This window comes from Budorcas taxicolor, chromosome 6 (genome assembly GCF_023091745.1).
Source record: "Budorcas taxicolor isolate Tak-1 chromosome 6, Takin1.1, whole genome shotgun sequence".
Taxonomy (NCBI): Eukaryota; Metazoa; Chordata; class Mammalia; order Artiodactyla; family Bovidae; genus Budorcas; species Budorcas taxicolor.
The window spans coordinates 90,127,763-90,137,929 of record NC_068915.1 but is presented as its reverse complement, the minus strand read 5'-3'; the positions used below and the strand labels follow the sequence as shown (position 1 = coordinate 90,137,929).

Genomic DNA, 10,167 nt, shown 5'->3' with positions numbered 1-10,167 from the left:
AAATTTGGATGGGTCTTAACAACTTATTGTTTAGGAAATGTAGATTTCCGAACTGCTTAGTGAAAGTGAGAATATTCTGATAAATGCAACAGCCCAAATATTTTATGGAGTGGGCCATGTGAATATTTTTACCTGCATCTTGTTGCACTTTTAAAAATCATATACAGCGTCTAGCCCAATATCTTGTTATCTGAATGACTGCACTGGCATCATGCTTCCTTTGCTTTGCTTATTAAAAACATCAACCTGAAAATGGAATAAAAATAGGCTTTATTAAAAGTTATGAACATAATCTTAAGATATGCTGATTCTAAAACATCTGAAGCATGTCCACCATTCCACGATCATTCATTCAGTCCCTACCTTTTGTGATCACAACTCAATGACATCAATGGCAAGGTTTTTATTCTCTCAAAGCTACTTTTCATGGAAACTAACTGAAAAAAAGAAATATATATATATATATGTATATACACACACACATATATAACTGAATCTGTATATCTGTATATCTGAAACTAACACAATTCTATAAGTCAACTATACTTCAATTAAAAAACAGAAATAAATGCAAAAAAAGCATCTAACAGTGTATAGTACATAGTGAATATTTAATAAATAATAGTTATAATTATGAAAATCCCTACTTTTCAGTGACTAAATTTCATGAAAAGAAAATAATCATTAATACAAAGCCTCCCTTTCCCCAGTAGCTACTTACAAGGAAGCACTCAAATTTATACCCATAGAATTTTAATGTTGAAGAGAAAATCACCTAACATTTTTATTTTACAAAGCAAATCTTACTCCTTTAGTGGCAATCATAACAAAGTTGCATATTTGAATATATTTTACAGTTTGGATTCTTCTTTGAACCTAGGACTCACTAGGCAAAAAGATATGTTTAGAGTATGAATTCTGCTTTCCTGAGAGATGAACTTTTGGATTCCTCTGTGTTTCAGGGATTATGAAAGTTCTAGTCAGCAAACATTTTGAGTAAACTGGCTCTATTCTGCATCCCTTGTTTTCTGTGGCATTACCAGGAATTCATGCATGTCATGCTGTGCTCATGATGGAGTTTAAATGAGTAAGGACCTTGGTTTCTCTTGAAGGGAGTTCAGTCCTAGAACACATGTGGAAGGCTGATCCAGGATTTCATTTCACTGGGCTTAATGACTCATTCAGGAAGCAATGGTGCTGGACAGTTCCCTTCCAAACAAGCTGTGAGTGACCAGGACCATGTCCAGGATTTGGTGGATCAGGATAATTAAAAAGATGATGTTATTATGGTCTTGGGAAGTAACTTTCTCCTTTGATTTATTATCCATTTCTACATGAAGTGATGCTTTTTCACTTTTATCTGAAACAGATCTATTTTTGTAATCTTGTTGAATAATAAAACATTTGAATGTTGAAGCTAGGACTTTGGAAATAGCGCCAGCTGTTTCTGGAGTGGCCAGGAAATGAGATTTCTTAATTCAAGCTCAAGTTGTCCTAATGTCCAGAAAACGAGATTTTTAATTCAAGTTCAGGCTGTGCACTTAGCCCTCATATACCACTAGTCTTCTCCAGGGCAATGATTCCACCATTTCTTTGTGTTTGGCATAGTTGTTCCAGGACCACTCTGTGTGTGTGTGTGTGTGTGTGTGTGTGTGTGTGTGTGTGTGTGTGTGTGCCTGTGTGCACATGTGCACACACGTGCATCTAGAAATTTGAATTTTAACAAGCATATCAACTGTTTTCCAATGCAGGTGATAACTGAGAAACAGTGACATTTAAAGAGTGAGCTTCTATTTTGCATTTGTCTATTCTATCAAGGAGGGTGTTCTAATTACTATTGCTGTACAATGTGTGTGCTAAGTCACTTCAATTGTGTCTGACTCTTTGAGACCCTATGGTCTGTAGCCCGCCAGGCTCCTCTGTCCATGGGATTCTCCAGGCAAGAATACTAGAGTGGGTTGCTGTGCCCTCCTCCAGGGGTCCTCCAGACCCAGGGATTGAACACTTGTCTCTTACCTCTCTTGCACTCACAGGCAGGTTCTTTATCACTAGTAAAACATAGGAAGAAAACCACTCTAAAATATAGCTGCATGAAACAGGCATTTTATTATGCTCCTGGATTCTGCAGTTCAGAAATTCAAACAAGGCCCAACAGGGACAACTTTTCTGTTTCATGATGTCTGAGGCCTTACTAGTGAGATTTGAAGGCTGAAGGTGACTCTACTGCTTTGGGATATAATCCCTTGAGTCTTCTTTATTTACATTTCAGGTAGCTGGTGAAGGCTGTTGGGCTAAGACCTCAACTGGGCTGTTGGCTATAATGCCTTCACATGGCCACTCCAGGTTTCTCTTCATGGGATAGTTTGGGCTTCCTCACAGCATGGCAGGTGAATTCCAAGAGTGAATATCTCAAGAGAGAATAAGGTGGGCATGTGTGTTATTTTTACAGCCTAGCTTGGAAATCACATAATGTCACTTCTAGCATACTCCACCAGGTTGAAGAAGTTGTAAAGATCTGTCCAGATTCATAGTCTGTCAAGGGGACATTATAAGAGACCACGTGGGATGGGAGTATTGTGGCTATCTTTGGAAGGTAAAATCAGCCACTGAGAACATTCATAAAACTTTTATTACTTCATTTTCAAATCACTGGTCTTCCTTGGTGGCTCAGACAGTAAAGAATTTGCCTGCAATGCAGGAGACCCAGGTTCGATCCCTGGGTTGGGAAGATCCCCTGGAGAAGGGAATGGCTACCCATTCCAATATTCTTGCCTGGAGAATTCCATGGAGAGAGGAGCCTGGTGGTCTATAGTCCATGGGGTTGCAAAGAGTCGGACATGACTGAGCGACTAACACGTTTCATTGAAAAGTTAGTAAAAACAAATAGAAACCTAGTATAGTTGAAAAACTTATAACGGAACATTTTTCTTGCTGTGAATGAGTTAAAAATCTCTTCACCCAGACAAATGACGTCCCATGGTATTGAGAAAACTCACAAATCACATCACTGAGAAATTTCACCAATCTTGAAGAAATATGAAAGATAAGAAGCATTGGCACACCAGGAAGCTGGTATATATCATTCTGTCCACAGGAGGAAAGGTGGATGCAATATATGGGAGGCCAAATAAGATTCTATAATCTAGTAAATTAAGAGCTAGATTTTAAAAATCCAGGCCAGGGATGACGTATAAATATGTTACAAAGGTGCTACCACTTTCTTACCTGGTATATCCATGGAAAGTGAAAGTGAAGTGAAGTCGCTCAGTCGTGTCTGACTCTTTGTGACCCCATGGACTGTAACCTACCAGGCTCCTCTGTCTGTGGGATTCTCCAGGCAAGAGTACTGGAGTGGGTTGCCATTTCCTTCTCTAGGAGATCTTCCCAACCCAGGGATCGAACCCGGGTCTCCTGCATTGCAGGCAGATGCTTTACCATCTGAGCCACCAGGGAAGACTCATATCCATGGAAGATGTTGCTAAATAATCTGATCATGGCCTTCCTGACTGCTGTGTTTGCAATTAGCCTAGAAACATTGTCAAAATTATGCTCTAGGCAACCACTGCCAATTAATTGTTATTGATACATGAATTAAAATCTGATTTTTATTTAGAAGCAAAAAGTGGAGTTCCTAGTCCTGATATCATTTCAATAAAAGTAAGTCATGTCATACTAATTTCATTTATTTTTTCTTTGTTAAAGTTGTCAGAGTAAATTACTGTGATAGACATGGTGTTCTTTGGCTTGTAGCAAGGATTCTGACACATTCTTGCTCATCATGTTCTTACAGAAAAAAACGGAAAAACATTAGTTGAATGTAATGACAGTGAGAGAAACCAGTTATTGGTAGGACAAACCCTCACTAAAGGTGATAACTTAAACTTGGAACATTCTGCTGTATTCAACATTTTGTAAGATCAAAGACTTGAACAAAATTTAAGGGTATCCAGATGGTGATTACAGCCATGAAATTAAAAGACGCTCACTCCTTGGAAGAAAAGTTATGACCAACCTAGAGAGCATATTCAAAAGCAGAGACATTACTTTGCCAACAAAGTTCTGTCTAGTCAAGGCTATGGTTTTTCCAGTGGTCATGTATGGATGTGAGAGTTGGACTGAAGAAAGCTGAGTGCCGAAGAATTGATGGTTTTGAACTGTGGTGTTGGAGAAGACTCTTGAGAGTCCCTTGGACTGCAAGGAGATTCAACCAGTCCATTCTAAAGGAGATAAGCCCTGGGATTTCTTTGGAGGGAATGATGCTAAAGCTGAAACTCCAGTACTTTGGCCACCTCATGAGAAGAGTTGACTCACTGGAAAAGACTCTGATGCTGGGAGGGATTGGGGGCAGGAGGAGAAGGGGACGACAGAGGATGAGATGGCTGGATGGCATCACTGACTCGATGGACATGAGTCTGAATGAACTCCGGGTGTTGGTGATGGACAGGGAGGCCTGGCGTGCTGTGATTCATGGGGTCGCAAAGAGTCGGACATGACTGAGTGACTGAACTGAACTGAACAACATTTAGAAAGGATATGAGGTTGAAGGAGAGCAAGTAGTTTGGATGACAGAATAAGAATTCAAAAATATCTTGATATAGCATAGCCAAGAAGATGAAATTCAGCAGGATATTTAGTCTTGCAACTGTTTTTCCCCACAAAAGTACAGAACATATAGACTTGACTTTCAGCAGCATGTATAAGGAATATTTCAACTCAACCATGTGAAGTGATCGCCAAAACTCTCTTCTGTAATTTTAGACTTTGTTGAAGTTCTTTCTAGAACAAAGATGATAACAGTTCTGCTCTATAATTCCCTGCTCAGACCACAGCTGAAGAGTTCATTGAGTAGTGAACACCAATTTAAAGTGGTAAGAAAAATCAATATTATCCAGGATTTGTGTCCCACAGAGAAGAGAAAGCTCAAGATTCAGTTCAGTTCAGTTGCTCAGTCATGTCCGACTCTGCGACCCCATGAACCACAGCACGCCAGGCCTCCCTGTCTATCACCAACCCCCGGAGTTCACCCAAACCCATGTCCATCGAGTCTGTGATGCCATCCAACCATCTCATTCTCTGTCATCCCCTTCTCCTCCTGCCTTCAATCTTTCCCAACATCAGGGTCTTTTCAAATGAGTCAGCTCTTTGCATCAGGTGGCTAAGGTAGTGCAGTTTCAGCTTTAACATCAGTCCTTCCAAATAATACCCAGGACCGATTTCCCTTAGGATGGACTGGTTGAATCTCCTTGCAGTCCAAGGGACTCTCAAGAGTCTTCTCCAACATCACAGTTCATAACCATCAATTCTTCAGCACTCAGCTTTCTTCACAGTCCAACTTTCACATCCATACATGACCATTGGAAAACCCATAGCCTTGACTAGACAGACCTTTGATGACAAAGTAATGTCTCTGCTTTTGAATATGCTATCTAGGTTGGTCATAACTTTCCTTTCAAGGAGTAAGCATCTTTTAATTTCATGGTTGCAATCACCATCTGCAGTGATTTTGGAGCCCAAAAAACTAAAGTCAGCCACTGTTTCCAGTGTTTCCCCATCTATTTGCCAGGAAGTGATGGGACTGGATGCCATGATCTTAGTTTTCTGAATGTTGAGCTTTAAGCCAACTTTTTCACTCTCCTCTTTCACTTTCATCAAGAGGGTTTTTAGTTCTTCACTTTCTGCCATAAGGGTGGTACAATTGCACTCATCTCACATGCTAGTAAAGTAATGCTCAAAATTCTCCAAGCCAGGCTTCAGCAATACATGAACTGTGAACTTCCAGATGTTCAAGCTGGTTTTAGAAAAGGCAGAGGAACTAGAGATCAAATTGCCAATATTCCACTGGAGCTTTGAAAAAGCAAGAGAGTTCCAGAAAGACATCTATTTCTGCTTTATTGACTATGCAAAAGCCTTTGACTATGTGGATCACAATAAACTGTGGAAAATTCTGAAAGAGATGGGCATACTAGACCACCTGACCTGGCTCTTGAGAAACCTGTATGCAGGTCAGGAAGCAACAGTTAGAACTGGACATGGAACAACAGACTGGTTCCAAATAGGAAAAGGAGTACGTCAAGGCTGTATATTGTCACCCTGTTTATTTAACTTATATACAGAGTACATCATGAGAAATGCTGGGCTGGATGAAGCACAAGCTGGAATCAAAATCAAGCTCAAGATATTTCATCTAAATTTAAGTCACAACGGTAAAGCGTCTGCCTGCTATGTGGGAGACCCGGGTTATAACCCTGGGTTGGAGAGATCCCCTGGAGAAGTAAATGGCAACCCACTCCAGTGCTCTTGCCTGGAAAATCCCATGGGGAGAGGAAGCTGGTAGGTTACAGTCCATGGGGTGGCAAAGAGTCAGACACAACTGAGTGACTTCACTGTCGCTATAGGCAAACAGTTGGGTTAAAACTTTACTTTTAAAACTTTCATTAACCCTTACACTAATCCTGTGAGGTAGGTATTATTTTGGCCATTGTACAGATGAGAAAATGCAATCACAATATTTAAATAAGGTACATAGTTGTAAGGGCTTCCTAGGTGGCAGTAGTCATAAAAATCTCACCTGCCAATGCAGGAAATGTACGAGACTTGGGTTAGATCCCTGGGTGGGAAAGATCCCCTGGAGGAGGGCATGGTAACCCACTCCAGTATTCTTCCCTGGAGAATCCCATGGACAGAGGAGCCTGGTGCTCTATACTCTAGGTGCAAAGAATTGGGCAAGACCAATGTGACATGGCATGCACACAGCTATAAAGTGGAAGCGCCAGGATTTGGACAAAGTCTGTGTCCCCTAGAACCTTCAGAATGTCTGAGACTGTGGTTCACAAAATTCTATCGCACCTATGATTTGTATGAGGATCTTATGAAAAATGCAAATTTTCAGGCCCAGATAGTATGAGTCAGAAAGCCTTGGATAATCTTTTTGAAAATACTTCAGCATAGACTCTCAGATATGAACATGTATGTCTTATTTAGTGTTAATCTAGACCCTTGTTGTGGTTAATTGTCTTAATCAAAACTATATACTCCAAGGTAATTAGCTGGCATTTATAAATGGCAATTATATTCATCTCCAATGAATACTAGAAATTCTATTATTTGACAAATGAATATCAGAACTGGGTATTTCTTGATGGAATTTTTAGTTTTCATTATATGTGGATTTTCTGGCAGTATTGTAGATACTGCCATGCATAATGGGAAATAAAAATATAGCTGGTCCAGCAGTCTGCATCCTCAGAAATGGCACCCAGAGGTTGATTCCTTGATGGCCTTGAGAGAGTTGATTCCCAGGCAGGTTGAAAAGAAGTCCATGGTCCTTGAGGAGGAAAAAGGGGTCTGGGGCTTTGGAAGAGGAGATAGGAGTCTGGAATTCTTAAGGAGGAAAAAAGGACAAACGTCTTTTTTTTTTTTTTTTTCTTTCTCTGCATTCCTTAGTCTTAGTCACACAAAACTTTCTTTAAGCAGAACTGATGTTTACATAACAAAACAACTCAGTTTAAACTCTGTACTAAGGATTATGAAACAACAATGTATCCTGCTTGAGGACAGTCTCTCCTTGAAAACCTTACTAATCCTATTATCTTAAAATGTAAATTGTGGGAGTGGGTCTGGTAAGATCTTTACAACTTTGAGACATTCTTTTGATTTAATAACCAATTGAAAAAGTATATAGCTCCCTTGCTAAGACTAGCAAGGGGGGCCACTCTGTCCCCATCCTGATGTCTCCCTTTTTCCCTTTAATAAAACTCTGCTACACAAAAGCTCTTGAGTGATCAAGCCTGGTCCCTGGTCCTGAAGCTATATCTTCTTCGGAGATCATGAATCCGACATCATTCACCATAAGCTATCATCTTGGGGGCTCTTCCGGGGTCTTCAGGACAGGGTAAGAACACTCAGAGCTCTAGTCTCTCTGCTTTCTCAGTACACATGTTTTCGTCTTTACTAACTGTACAATGTTCTTGTGTGAATGAATGACATGCCCTGTGCGAAGCAAGTGATGAGCCTGCTCTGTGGTTTTGCGATGCCTCGTAATGACTGAAGGCAGCCCCCAAGAGGGGAGCCTTGTTGGATGTTTATACCTACCTGCCAATGCCAGAGACACCCAACATTCCTGTGAGGGAAGCGGCCAGAAATGGGCAAAGTGTGTGGACTGAACTTCCCTTTCTCGGTCATCTTTTCCTGATCTTTTTGACCATTTCATAATTGTGTAGGGAATGAGAGCTTCTAACTTAATCTCTCGGATTATAGACTTTCAAGGGACTTGTGATCCATGCCATTACTGTGTACTTTTACTTAGACCCCAGGCTTGGTAGTCATGGGGAACCCAGACTTACTAGGAACACGTTTGGAGCAAGGTGGAACTCTAGCTTCAGCAGTGTCTCTCTTTTGGCTGCTTTTAGGCCAGAGTCCTAAAAGTGGGGTCAGAGTCCCAAATGCAAGTCCTTGCCAAGCTGTACTTCTGAACTGTATGGATGGAAGTGCTGCTAGGGAGCACGAGGTTTCTAAGAACATAGGTGGAGAATCCCAGATTGGAAGTACAGTGGGCTTCTTCCTTCGATAGTGCTAACTGTTAGGGAATCAGAGGAGGCTCCCTGGTGGCTTTTGTCTCAACTCCTTAAATATTCCTTTTGTGGAATCTGTGGGAATGAACTGGAAGGATTGGCCTTAGTAGCTTGAACCACTCTTTCCTTGCTGGCCAACCCTCCACCACCTCTTTGGCTATACTGGTGTGGTGACCCTCAGAAGGGACATCTTGGTTGTTGTGGATCCCTTTATGACTCACTGCTTCTTCTGTGGTCAGGACTGTACTTAGAAATGTGCACAGACACATGTGAGATGGATGCTTCCCCTAGTAGTCCTAGCTTGGGAGGCATTCTGGAAGGCTACTCTGTTGTGCCCTGGGCAGCATCAGAGGAGGAGCGAAAATCAAAGTCTTAACGGTGAGTAACTGGAAATCAATTTGGGATGCCATCAGGTCTACCCCTGGTGCATCTCCACCCTGCCGTGGTGGTAGGGAGGGACAAATAAGGTGCCTGCATTGGTAAGAAAAAGACTAAGTCTGACCAGAGAAGGAAGTTTTGGGGGGAAAGTCTGTCTACAACCCCATTTAGAGCAGGGAGGGACGTCTCCGGTGGAAAGAAGCCACGGCTGTGGATGCCGCTTTTTTCTCTCTTACAGATGGGAGCTAGTAGTTCCAGAACCACTCCTTTACAATATATTTTAAAGAAAACTGGGGCAAGTTTTATCTCCAGAATTTAAAACAGACACGCCTGATCTTCTTCTGTGATACTGAATGGCCACCGTATTCTTTGGAAGATGGGGAATACTGGCCAGTTGAAGGGTCTCAATTATAATGCTTTTATAATTAGACCAGTTCTATAGAAAACAAGAGAAATGGGTAAAAGTGCCATATGTGTTGCACTTTATCTCTCTGCAAGACATGCCAGACTTAGGGCCTAAGGGTACAGATTTGGGTGAGAAACCTTCAGCTCCTTCCTGTCCTCTTACTTTGCCCCTGTATCTGGGGCTCTCAACTGAACAGGCTGAGAATCAGGACACCCTTCCAGGAGGGGTTGCCTTAGTTTAGGTAGAATTTCAAACAATCCCAATTATGGTCGAGACTGTTTAGATCCAAAAAGTACATAGAAGCCTTTATAGGACTAACTTAACTTTATTAGCTTATTTGGAGAGATATAATGTATATCTTGGGATAGACGCTGACCTCTAACTCAGAAACTGGAGTTTTAGAGAAGCTCCTACTTTTGGAGATGAATAGCTTGAACATGAGACAAGGGGAAAGAGGGAACATGAAATGCCCTCCTCCCTACTGGGAGCCAAGCAGTTCCCATAACAGAGGCAGACTGGGACTATAACATGGCTAAAAGAAGGTGGGATCAGAGTCACTTTGTCAGATGTATTCTTAAAAGGCTCAAGTGAGTGCACACTAAGACTTTAAACTATGCTTAGTTGACTGACATAGTACAAGGAGAGAAGGAAACTCCTGGTAAATTTCTAGATAGACTATGGGAGGCTCTCCTCAAGTTTACTGACATTGATTCCAAAAGTTCAGAGAGAGAAATGACCTTAAAAGATAGATTTCTCATTCAGTCACTTCCAGATATCTGCCATAAGATACAAAAACAGGCATTTGGACCAAAT

General features: G+C 41.3%; 1 non-coding gene across 1 annotated transcript; it reads right to left on the bottom strand.

The window, feature by feature from the left end:
• Positions 1-3,381: 3,381 nt before the first annotated feature.
• On the bottom strand, positions 3,382-3,453 carry TRNAC-GCA (transfer RNA cysteine (anticodon GCA)). The gene has a single exon. It is a non-coding gene; the product is annotated as a tRNA-Cys (tRNA).
• Between the last annotated feature and the right edge of the window lie 6,714 nt (positions 3,454-10,167).